Genomic DNA, 9,875 nt, shown 5'->3' with positions numbered 1-9,875 from the left:
GGGATAATTCTACAGGATAAATGTCTTGGCCTTGTTCACAAATTGCAAGAAAAGGGAGGGGGACCCTTTAAGTTAAAAGAGACTTAAGTGACACAAAGCAAATGCAGATAGCACCTTTGTATCCTGATTTGAACAAATCTATTTTAAAATAAAGTGGAAACATAAATTTGAACAACTGAACAATAAGGTGGATGGATGTCTTGAGTAATCGCATTCACTTTTAATTTTGTGCTTGCTTTATTATGTGGAAAAACCATGAAACTGCTGCTGCTGCTGCTGCTGCTAAATCACTTCAGTCGTGTCCGACTCTGTGCGACCCCATAGACGGCAGCCCACCAGGCTCCCCCATCCCTGGGATTCTCCGGGCAAGAGTACTGGAGTGGGTTGCCATTTCCTTCTCCAATGCATGAAAGTGAAAAGTGAAAGAAGACACTTAGTTGTGTTTGACTCTTAGCGACCCCATGGCCTGCAGCCTACCAGGCTCCATGGGATTTTCCAGGCAAGAGTACTGCAGTTGGTCTTTATCTTTCTATCAAGGGTGAAACAGATCACCAGCCCAGGTTGGATGCATGAGACAAGTGCTCGGGCCTGGTGCACTGGGAAGACCCAGAGGGATCGGGTGGAGAGGGAGGTGGGAGGGGGGATCGGGATGGGGAATACATGTAAATCCATGGCTGATTCATGCCAATGTATAGCAAAAACCCACTACAATATTGTAAAGTAATTAGCCTCCAACTAATAAAAATAAATGGAAAAAAAAAATAGTACTGGAGTGGGGTGCCATTGCCTTCTCCGAAACTATGCTAAGTGAGCTATATGTCTAAATTTTGAATAAAGACATTTTAGTTCTCTTTCTTTTGAAGTTATTTGCCCCTGTCACAAAAATAGTGGCAGATCTAGGGCTCGCCGTTGATTTTCTGGTTGACTTCAGCGTTCTCTGCAATGTGTGCGCTCATTTGCTTAGTTGTGTCTGACTCTTTGTGACCCATGGACCACAGCCCACCAGGCTCCTCTGCTCATGGACTTTTCCAGGCAAACTGTTGCTGTGCTTGGTTTTCCAGTCATGTCTGACTCTGCGACCCTTTGGACCGTAGCCTGCTAGGCTCCTTTATCCATGGGATTCTCTGGGCAAGATACTGAAGTCGGTTGCCATGTCCTTCTCTAGGGGATCTTCCCAACTCAGGGATTGAACCCAGGTCTCCCACATGGCAGGCGGATTCTTTTACCATATGAACTACCAGGGAAGCCCATGAATGGTGGAGTGGGTAGCCTATCCCTTCTCCAGGGGACCTTCCCAACTCAGGAATCAAACTGGGGTCTCCTGCATTGCAGGCGGATTCTTTTACCAGCTGAGCTACCAGGGAAGTCTAGGCAAACTGTTAGTGGGCTGCTATTTTCTCCTCCAGGGGATCTCCCTGACCCAGGGATCAAACCCGCGTCTCTCATGTCTCTTTTCATTGGCAGGTGGATTCTTTACCACTGAGCCACCTGGGAAGCCCTGCTAGACTGTGTTGCAACTTTGAAGAATGAGAAGCATATAGTTGAAGATGACCATATAAATATAATTGCATAGAACATTTACATGTGTTCTCAATTTTTAATTAGTGGAGGGAAAGTTTTGTGAGGGCAAGGAGAAATAGAGAAATCCAAGTTAAGATGCAAGGTTAAAAAAAAAAGGGTTAGGAGAGAGACTTAGGGAGAAGAGTAGAAAGAGAAAAGGGTAAGATCTTTTTTGCTTTGACCTTGAAATGTTAGACCTCTCATAGATCTATATAGATTACTTAGATTACTCTTGCCAACGAGAGTTTACTAATATATTGTCAACTATAAACTGGCACTTGCCATCTACCTCTACAAGGATTAAATCATGTGCTTCTGCAACTGCTGATTTTCAACAACCGCTGAAAGGAGTTCAGAGTGGAGAGCAGAAATGAGGCACTCTGTGCTGGGGAGAAAACTGTCAGGACAGGTCTTCAGATATTTTCAGAAGCCCATTTTATGAGCCTGATTCTTATATCACCTCATATCTAGAAAAGCACTGAAGTCCATGATGACAGTTGTCCATCGTGACTAACAGAAACCTGCAAAAAATACGTACTCTATTGATGTATTTCCCCTTCAGCAAATCAACATATGTACTGACCTTCCCCCCGCCTCTTTGGAGCAGTTTCTCAGAGCTATCTGAAATGCAGTCTCCTGGCCTATTTTACCCCAAATAAGACAACTTGCAACTCTCTTGTGCTTTTTTTTTTTTTTTTTTTTTTTTGGTAAGCGGACAACATTGTGTCTCTGGGACCTACCTCAGCTTTTCAAGTTTTTTTTTTTTTTTCCACTTTTTCCTATAGATAACTTGAAACTGTACATCATGTCTTATACTCCAGGTTCTAAGAATATATAAGGTCTGCCTTGTAAGGTGACAAACCATTAAAAATAAGCTCAACGTTATGCGGTCAGGCCTGGGAGTTAATTTTAGCTTTCCTTTTAGATGTTTATCTCAGGTGTTTAGGTAACAAAATCCTGAGGGGTCACCTATAGGCTTTTAGTTGAAGATAGAGCAAGCAGAAGCTATACTCTGCTTATTTCACTTTAGTCCTGGAACAAAGTCAGTGGCCCTCCAATGACACTGAGTGGTCTCATGTTTTTACATTTTTTAATTTTTATACTTAAAGACATTGATTATTGGGTTTAGTTTTTTGTAAAATGTATTCTTTTTTTTTTTTTCCTTTTTTTAGCTACCCAGATGACTTAATTATACTTACAGTCTTCTAAGGACTTCCCGTGTAGGTTATCTACATTTTTAAAAATAATCACTTGGTAATATTGTGTTGGTGAGGAGGGAATGGTGAGAAAAACACACCCACTCCAAATTATTTTCTGAGACTTACTTTGAAAGGTGTGTTTTCAATTGTCTCATCAACAATTCTAAAAGTCAATCTTGCAGAATTTTTTTAAATCAATGCCAGTATTTTTGAGTTACTTTGATTTTTTTCTACTATTACCGGGACAGTATATTATTGTGTTCCTTTTATATAATATTTTTCAGCCATAAATTATTTTCAAATATTGGGGAAGTGGAATAAGGTAGCAATTAGGAGAAGTTACAGGCAGATTTTGGTTTTAAACTAGTTAACGACACGGGTGTACTCTTAAGACGTAATGAAGTTTTGAGTATAATTCTTGTCTTCCTCTGAAACTAAGATTCTCATTTAAAAAGTCATTTGCTGTTGCTAAAGCCACAAATAGAAATCTCACACGCTTAACACACATCCCCCGTGGAAAAATAATTTCTCTGATGTCATCTGAGAAAAGGCCATGAAAAAGAGAGATAGACATCTTTGAACTGCTAAAAATGTATACTTAGATGTTTCTCAGAGAGTTTGAATATCTTCCTTGATACTTTGCCAGTTGTTCTCCTGGACAGATTATTTAACATCTATGAGATAGTGTTCACATTAAACAAACACAGACCGTCTTCTCCGACTCTTTCTACAGGTTTACTGGCCAGATGCAGTAATGTATGGGAAAACACTTTGTAAGCTGTAAAGTTCTATACAAGTACATGGTAATAATAAACATTGATGGTTTGCCCAGAGAGAAAGAAGAGGCTTCATTCAAGGATTAAATAATTGACTTCTTGCTAGCTGGCAATGCACAAGCACCCATGCCTTTGACCTCTTTATTAACGTAAGGCTCTAAACTAGTTTTAGCAGGGGGAGAGGAAGCAGATATTTTTAGAAAACATCCTGTGGTTTAGATGAAATTGCCAAAGATATGATTCAGCATGAGAATTTTAAGTTTCCAGGTTCTTATGCTTCATGTGTGTGTGTCCTTGGTCACTCAGTTATGTTTGACTCTGCGACCCCATGGACTGTTGCCCTTCAGGCTCCTCTGTCCATGGGATTTTTTAGGCAAGGATCCTGGAGTGGGTTGCCATTTCCTCCTCCAGGGGATCTTCCCAAGGCAGGGATCAAACTTGAGTCTCTTGCATTGGCAAGTGGATTCTTTACCACTGATTCACCTGGGAAGCCCTCCTGTGCTTCATAGGATAATTATAATCAAAAGGCAAAGAAAAATCACCAACTTTCTTGGGGGGAGGGGAATTGTTTCAAGACTATTTGTTAAATTATCACTTTTGAACCTTAATTTTTGCATATTTCCTTGAAATATCTAAAGTAAGAAAAATGTCAGTTACTTAAGAATGTCAATTACTTAAATAAATCTCAATTATAGAAAAAAAATGATACAGCCAAAAAAAATGATAAGGTACAGCCACTTGTTTTCAGCTCATGGTTTTACTTAGAATTTTCTTTATCTGATCAATATTAAATGAAACCAGAATAGTATATATAACTTGAGCATTAAAGTTTTCAAAAGAGATACAGTGGCGCTGATATGAAAAAATATGCTAATTTACTAATACTAAATAATGAACACTTCATCCCTATAGTACCAGTAAAAATGGGACAGAATCAGATGAAGCGTTTTTCTACTTGGCTTGGCACAACATGAGTCTAGAGCAAGGATTTAGTAAAGGGATAGGGATGCTAGAAGGCAAAGAGAAATTGCTTGATAGATCCAGACATTTTCTTTACCCTTTTGGATGCCTATGTAAGAATTTCCAAAAGTAATACAAGAATATATCCCCATTGAAATCACCCCTCTCCCCCTACCTCAGCTCTTCTCTCCTTCAAAGAAGCAACTGCTGTTTTTGCTACCTGTGTTGAATTGTGTTGATGTAGTATTCTTGCCCGGAGAATCCCATGGACGGAGGAACCTGGCAGGCTACCGTCCATGGGGTCACAAAGAGTTAGACACAACTGAGTGACTACAACAACAACAACAACACCCATACATACAGATTTTTATATAATGAAGATCATACTAACTATATAATAGGCACTATACTAGTCTTCAACTGGATTGTGTGTGTGTGTGTGTGTGAATCAGAACCTATCAGTCTAAATCTACTTCATTTTCTAAATCAGAGGTTGGCAAACATTTTCTTTGATACTTTGTAGGCCATGTGGTCTTAGTTGCAATTCCTGAACTCTATCCTATAGCAGAAAAGCAGCTATAGACAATACGAAAACTGGTGATGGTTGTGTTCAATAAAGCTTTATTTGCAAAAACAGGCCAGGTTTGGCACATGGGAGCAGTTTGCCAACCTCTGTTCTAAATTGTTATATTGTATTTATGCTAAAAATAACCATTCTTTACTTCTGAAATCATATCCAGTTTTTTACTCTTAAACACAACTGTTTTGAATATCTTTATACAAATAACACTGTACATATTTAAGTACTTCTGTAGAAAGTGAATGCCAGCTCAAAGATATTTGTACTTAAATATGAAAACATAGCTTCCAAACTCTCCGAAGACTTACCAACTTATACTCCCCAAAACTGTATGAGAATGGGCTTCGTACTGCCTGCCAGCACGGATTCTTACTTTTATATTTATGTATATTTTTGGCTGTACCACACAGCTTGCAGTATCTTAGTTCCGCAACCAGAGATCAGACCCAGGTCCCAGCTGTGAAAGTGCTGAGTCCTAACTGTTGAACTGCCAGGGAATTCCTAGAGTCCACTGTTTAAAATTATCATCCTAGCCCTCAACATTATCACTTTTATCTGACCTATCCTAAATTATTTGTGAATATACCTATACATACTCATGAAAATAAATTGAATTTAAGGAAGGAAAAAAATGTATCATGGGCCCAAGAGGAGGATCTGATCTCATAACACCCAGGAGTAATTTGTAAGTATAATGTACCAAGTTCATTGTCCAGAGCTCTTTATTCTCCTCTGGGGAAAAAAAAAAAAAGGAAAGAAATTGTGTTTATGTCACTATATTCCATTTCATAAAACACTATTGTAAATGCTATAAGGCGTGATGGGCCAAAATAATGTCGTAGTTTACCTCTATGCCTTCGAGGTTGGAGACCTCCACTTTGTGGCTCAGATGGCAAACAATCTGCCTATAAGGCAGGAGACACGGGTTTGATCACTGGGTCAGGAAGATTCCCTGGAGAAAAGAAAGGCTACCCACTCCGGTATTCTTGCCTGGAGAATTCCATGGACAGAGGAGCCTGGTGGGCTACAGTTTATGGGATCACAGAGTGGGACATAACTGAATGAATAACATTTTCACTTTTCAAAAGAGGGTAATGGTTTATTTTTATTTTTATGAGTATTATGTGCAAAATACTATTTCCCTTACTATTGATACTTAGCTGATGAAGCTTGAGAAAGCTAATAATACCCTTTTCCCTTCCTACCTGATTTAGAGTAAATTGAGAGACAGATGCTGCAATCAAAAAGATAGAGAATATTGCCTTTGCTATTGAGAAAGCTGTTGGACAGCATGACCTATATCCCTCTTAACAATAGCTTTCTGAATGCTATCTCCTACAATGAATCTTCCCCACTTTTAGCAGAGTTGGAAAATAACAGACCTTCTGCCGTTGGTAATCTCTCCTTGGAAAACATCTCAGAGAGTTTGCGGTTCATAAGATAGTCATACCCCATAAGGAAGGAGAAAGAAAGTGTCTGAACCACACATATCCAGTTCCCTTTCCTAACTCACCAGTTAGATGAGTCACTGCGGGAGGGGAGAAGACAGGCCAGGAGTGTCCCTCAGTCAGTCCTTCCACTTGGAAATGAGTCACTGTCTTGCTCCAACACTATAGCTCTAGCCCTTGTGAGCTCAACCATCTTTCCAGTATTTTTGATGGCCATGTAATTGTTTTGTAAACTGCTTGCTGTTATCCTTTGACCATTTTTAAAAGCTGGTTCATGTTTTTCTATTGATCTATAGGAGTGCCTCATCTTATTAAGGATATTAATCTTTGGCTATTAGCCACAATGACTGCATTTATCAAATTTAAGCTGCTATTGCTTGTGGGATACCTTTATTTTATATATTCCTAAGGGGAGGGAGGTTAAAAAAACATTGCTGATTGCTATGTCACAGTGAATACTATCACTTAGAATTTTTGGTTTCTGTGTACTGAAAGAGCTTGTTTAGACGTTTTGAGTGTGTACTTAAAAGGGAAAATATAAGCAACATAGATTAGCTAAGGGGTTTGCAAAATATTTTATAGTCAAAATTCATCTACTGTCCTGACTTACTTTTCTCTACAGTACCCTCACTGTTTGTGATTTTCCACACTATAGGTCATCCTTTGTGTCATCAAGGACATTGGTACAGCCACATTTCTCCAAAGAGTGCTTTGGTGCTGTGTCCAGATTTTTTTCCAAGTCATGGCCACCAATTCTTTAAGTTTTGATACTGGAACTGTCTTGAGCTTACCAACAGAAGTAATAGGATTTCAGACAAAAAGGAAAAACACTCATATTTTTCTCCTTAAACGGTTCTTGAATAATGTGTCAGCCGAAGTGTTAAGAGATTGTGCCTTTTCAATGATAAGGAGAGTACCAACCACATTTGAACATGTGCAGGCAGTGGCTCCACTTCACAACCACAGCCTGGTAGACAGCAAATGTAAGACACAGAGATGGTAAAACAAATGTTCAGATATATTCAGATATATTAAAATTTAAAGACATGCTTGTGTTCTAGCTGGTGAATTAGAGTGCTTTTTCCAATGTGTCATGACTTTTTTTTTTCCTATGGTAAAATATATAAAACATTTGTCATTTAAGTATTTTAAGTGTGCAATTCAGTGGCTATTAATTACATTCACAATATTGTGCAGCCATCACCAAAATTTCAAAAATGTTGCATCACCTCAAGCAAAACTCTGTACATAATTAAGCAACAGCTGCATATTATCCCTTTCCCCAACCCCAGGCTTCTAATTTACTTTCTATCTCTATGAATTTGTCTATTCTAAATATTTCATGCAAGTGGAGTCATACAACATTTGTCGTTTTGGGTCTGGCTTCCTTACTTGGCGTAATATTTTTAAGGCTCACTCGTGTTGTAGTGTTTAGCAGAATTTTATTCCTTATTATGAATGAATTACATTCTACTGTGTGTCTCTACAACATCATCTATATATCTTGATGAATGCTTGGATAATTTCCATCTCTTGGCTATTGTAAATAATACTGGATGGAATCTTGGCCTACAGGTGACTGATTGAGTTCCTGTTTTCAATTTTGCAGGTTATATACAGGAATAGAATTGCTGGGTAACGTGGGATTTTTATTTTTAACTTGCTCAGAGATCTCCAAACTGTCACACATCTTTTAATTCTAATATCTGGTTGGCACTAAGGAGATGAGTAGAAAGTTATTCATCGTTGTCCCAGAGTTGGTAAGGGTGCAGCAATTGCTGTGAGGAAAGGGAGCAACATCAACAGCATCCACACAGGTGTCTGTCTTACTAAGTGCAAGAGTGCCCAGAGGTCCCTTAATTATATCTTTAGAAACAAAGGGATTAGTCATTGTAAATAAACCTAAGGAATAAGCCTATACCCAGAGTTACTGAACAATTCATCTTGTGAAAATTTGGAGCAGCAGGTGAAAAGAGCTAAATGAGAAAACACAGAGATGACCTGGAGCTTGGGGAGAGAAGCTAGCAAAAGGAAACAGGGAGAGAGAAGAAGCAATTCATTTAAGTCTGTTAATATCATTTTAAATGAGGCTCCCCAGAGCACATACTAAGTGATAGGATTTGTGCTTATCACTTTAAATCAAATCTTTAAGGCAAGACAGGTAGGCTGTTTCCTTTTTCCATACTGGAAACTATGACTTTAGAAGTTAAGTGCCTGCCCAAGGCCACAGAGCTAGTGAACTGCAAAAATGGGATTTGTCCCTCTCCCTCAGCGCTTTTTCATTCTGCCACTCCCACTCTGGCCCTGTAAGTTTCATATTTGAGAGCCTTTCCTTCCCAACCACTCTTTCCTGCCTACCGTTGTCAGAAGGAACAAGGCCTCTCCTTGCCTCGGCCCTCCCGGGGCTCGCCGGCCTTCTGCTGCGATCCTGCTGGGGCTGTGTGACTCCTTCAGCGCATCTCGGGTCTGCATGGGGCTGTGTGTTTGCCCAGTCGTGTCCGACTCTCTGCCACCCCACGCCACTGTCCATGGGGATGCTCCAGGCAAGAATGCTGGAGTAGGTTGCCATTTCCCACTCCAGGGGATCTTTCCGACCCAGGGATCAAACCCACATCTCCTGCATTGGCAGGAGGATTCTTTACCACTGAGTAGCCCCCAGGGAAGCCCCTAGTGTCTGGTTAGTGACATACAAAGCTTCATTCCTAAACTCTTAAGCTACCCCCTGTGCTGCTGGTATGAATTTGCTTTATTTTAACTTCCTCTGTTAACTTGTGCATATTTCAAAGTCCTCTCTCTTCCTGCATGTTGGGGCCACCTATCTTCACAGGAGAAAAGATAAGATAATTTATGCACTACCCTTCTAAAGTGTACCTACCCACATATTCTATCCCTGCCCTCTCAGGAGACCCTCTATTTCCTATTTATGTATTTATATTTCAAAGACTGCTCTCCTAAGAGCCATATTAAGAGATCCCATGTCCCTGGGGTTATATCTACCACTTCAGGGGGTCTCAGATTTGTCATAGTTTCTTTTCCCTGTTACTCTGAGCATTACATTTACAAAGCGCACACATGCTATACTAATTTGGTGATTAAATGATTGTCATAATAATATCCTCCAAAACACAATTTCCTCCCCCTGATTTCCTCCTCAAGTGATTTAGTCACTAAGTCATGTCCTGCTTTTGCCACCCTATGGACTGTAGCCCACCAGGCTCTCTGCCCATGGGATTCTCCAGGCAAGAATATTGGAGTAGGTTGCCATTTCCTTCTCCAGAGGGTCTTTCTGACCCAGGGATCAAACCCGTATCTCCTGCATTGGCAGGCAGATTCTTTACCATCTGAGCCACCA

This window comes from Muntiacus reevesi, chromosome 8 (assembly GCF_963930625.1).
Source record: "Muntiacus reevesi chromosome 8, mMunRee1.1, whole genome shotgun sequence".
In the NCBI taxonomy this organism is placed as follows: domain Eukaryota; kingdom Metazoa; phylum Chordata; class Mammalia; order Artiodactyla; family Cervidae; genus Muntiacus; species Muntiacus reevesi.
Note: the sequence above shows the minus strand (reverse complement) of the source record.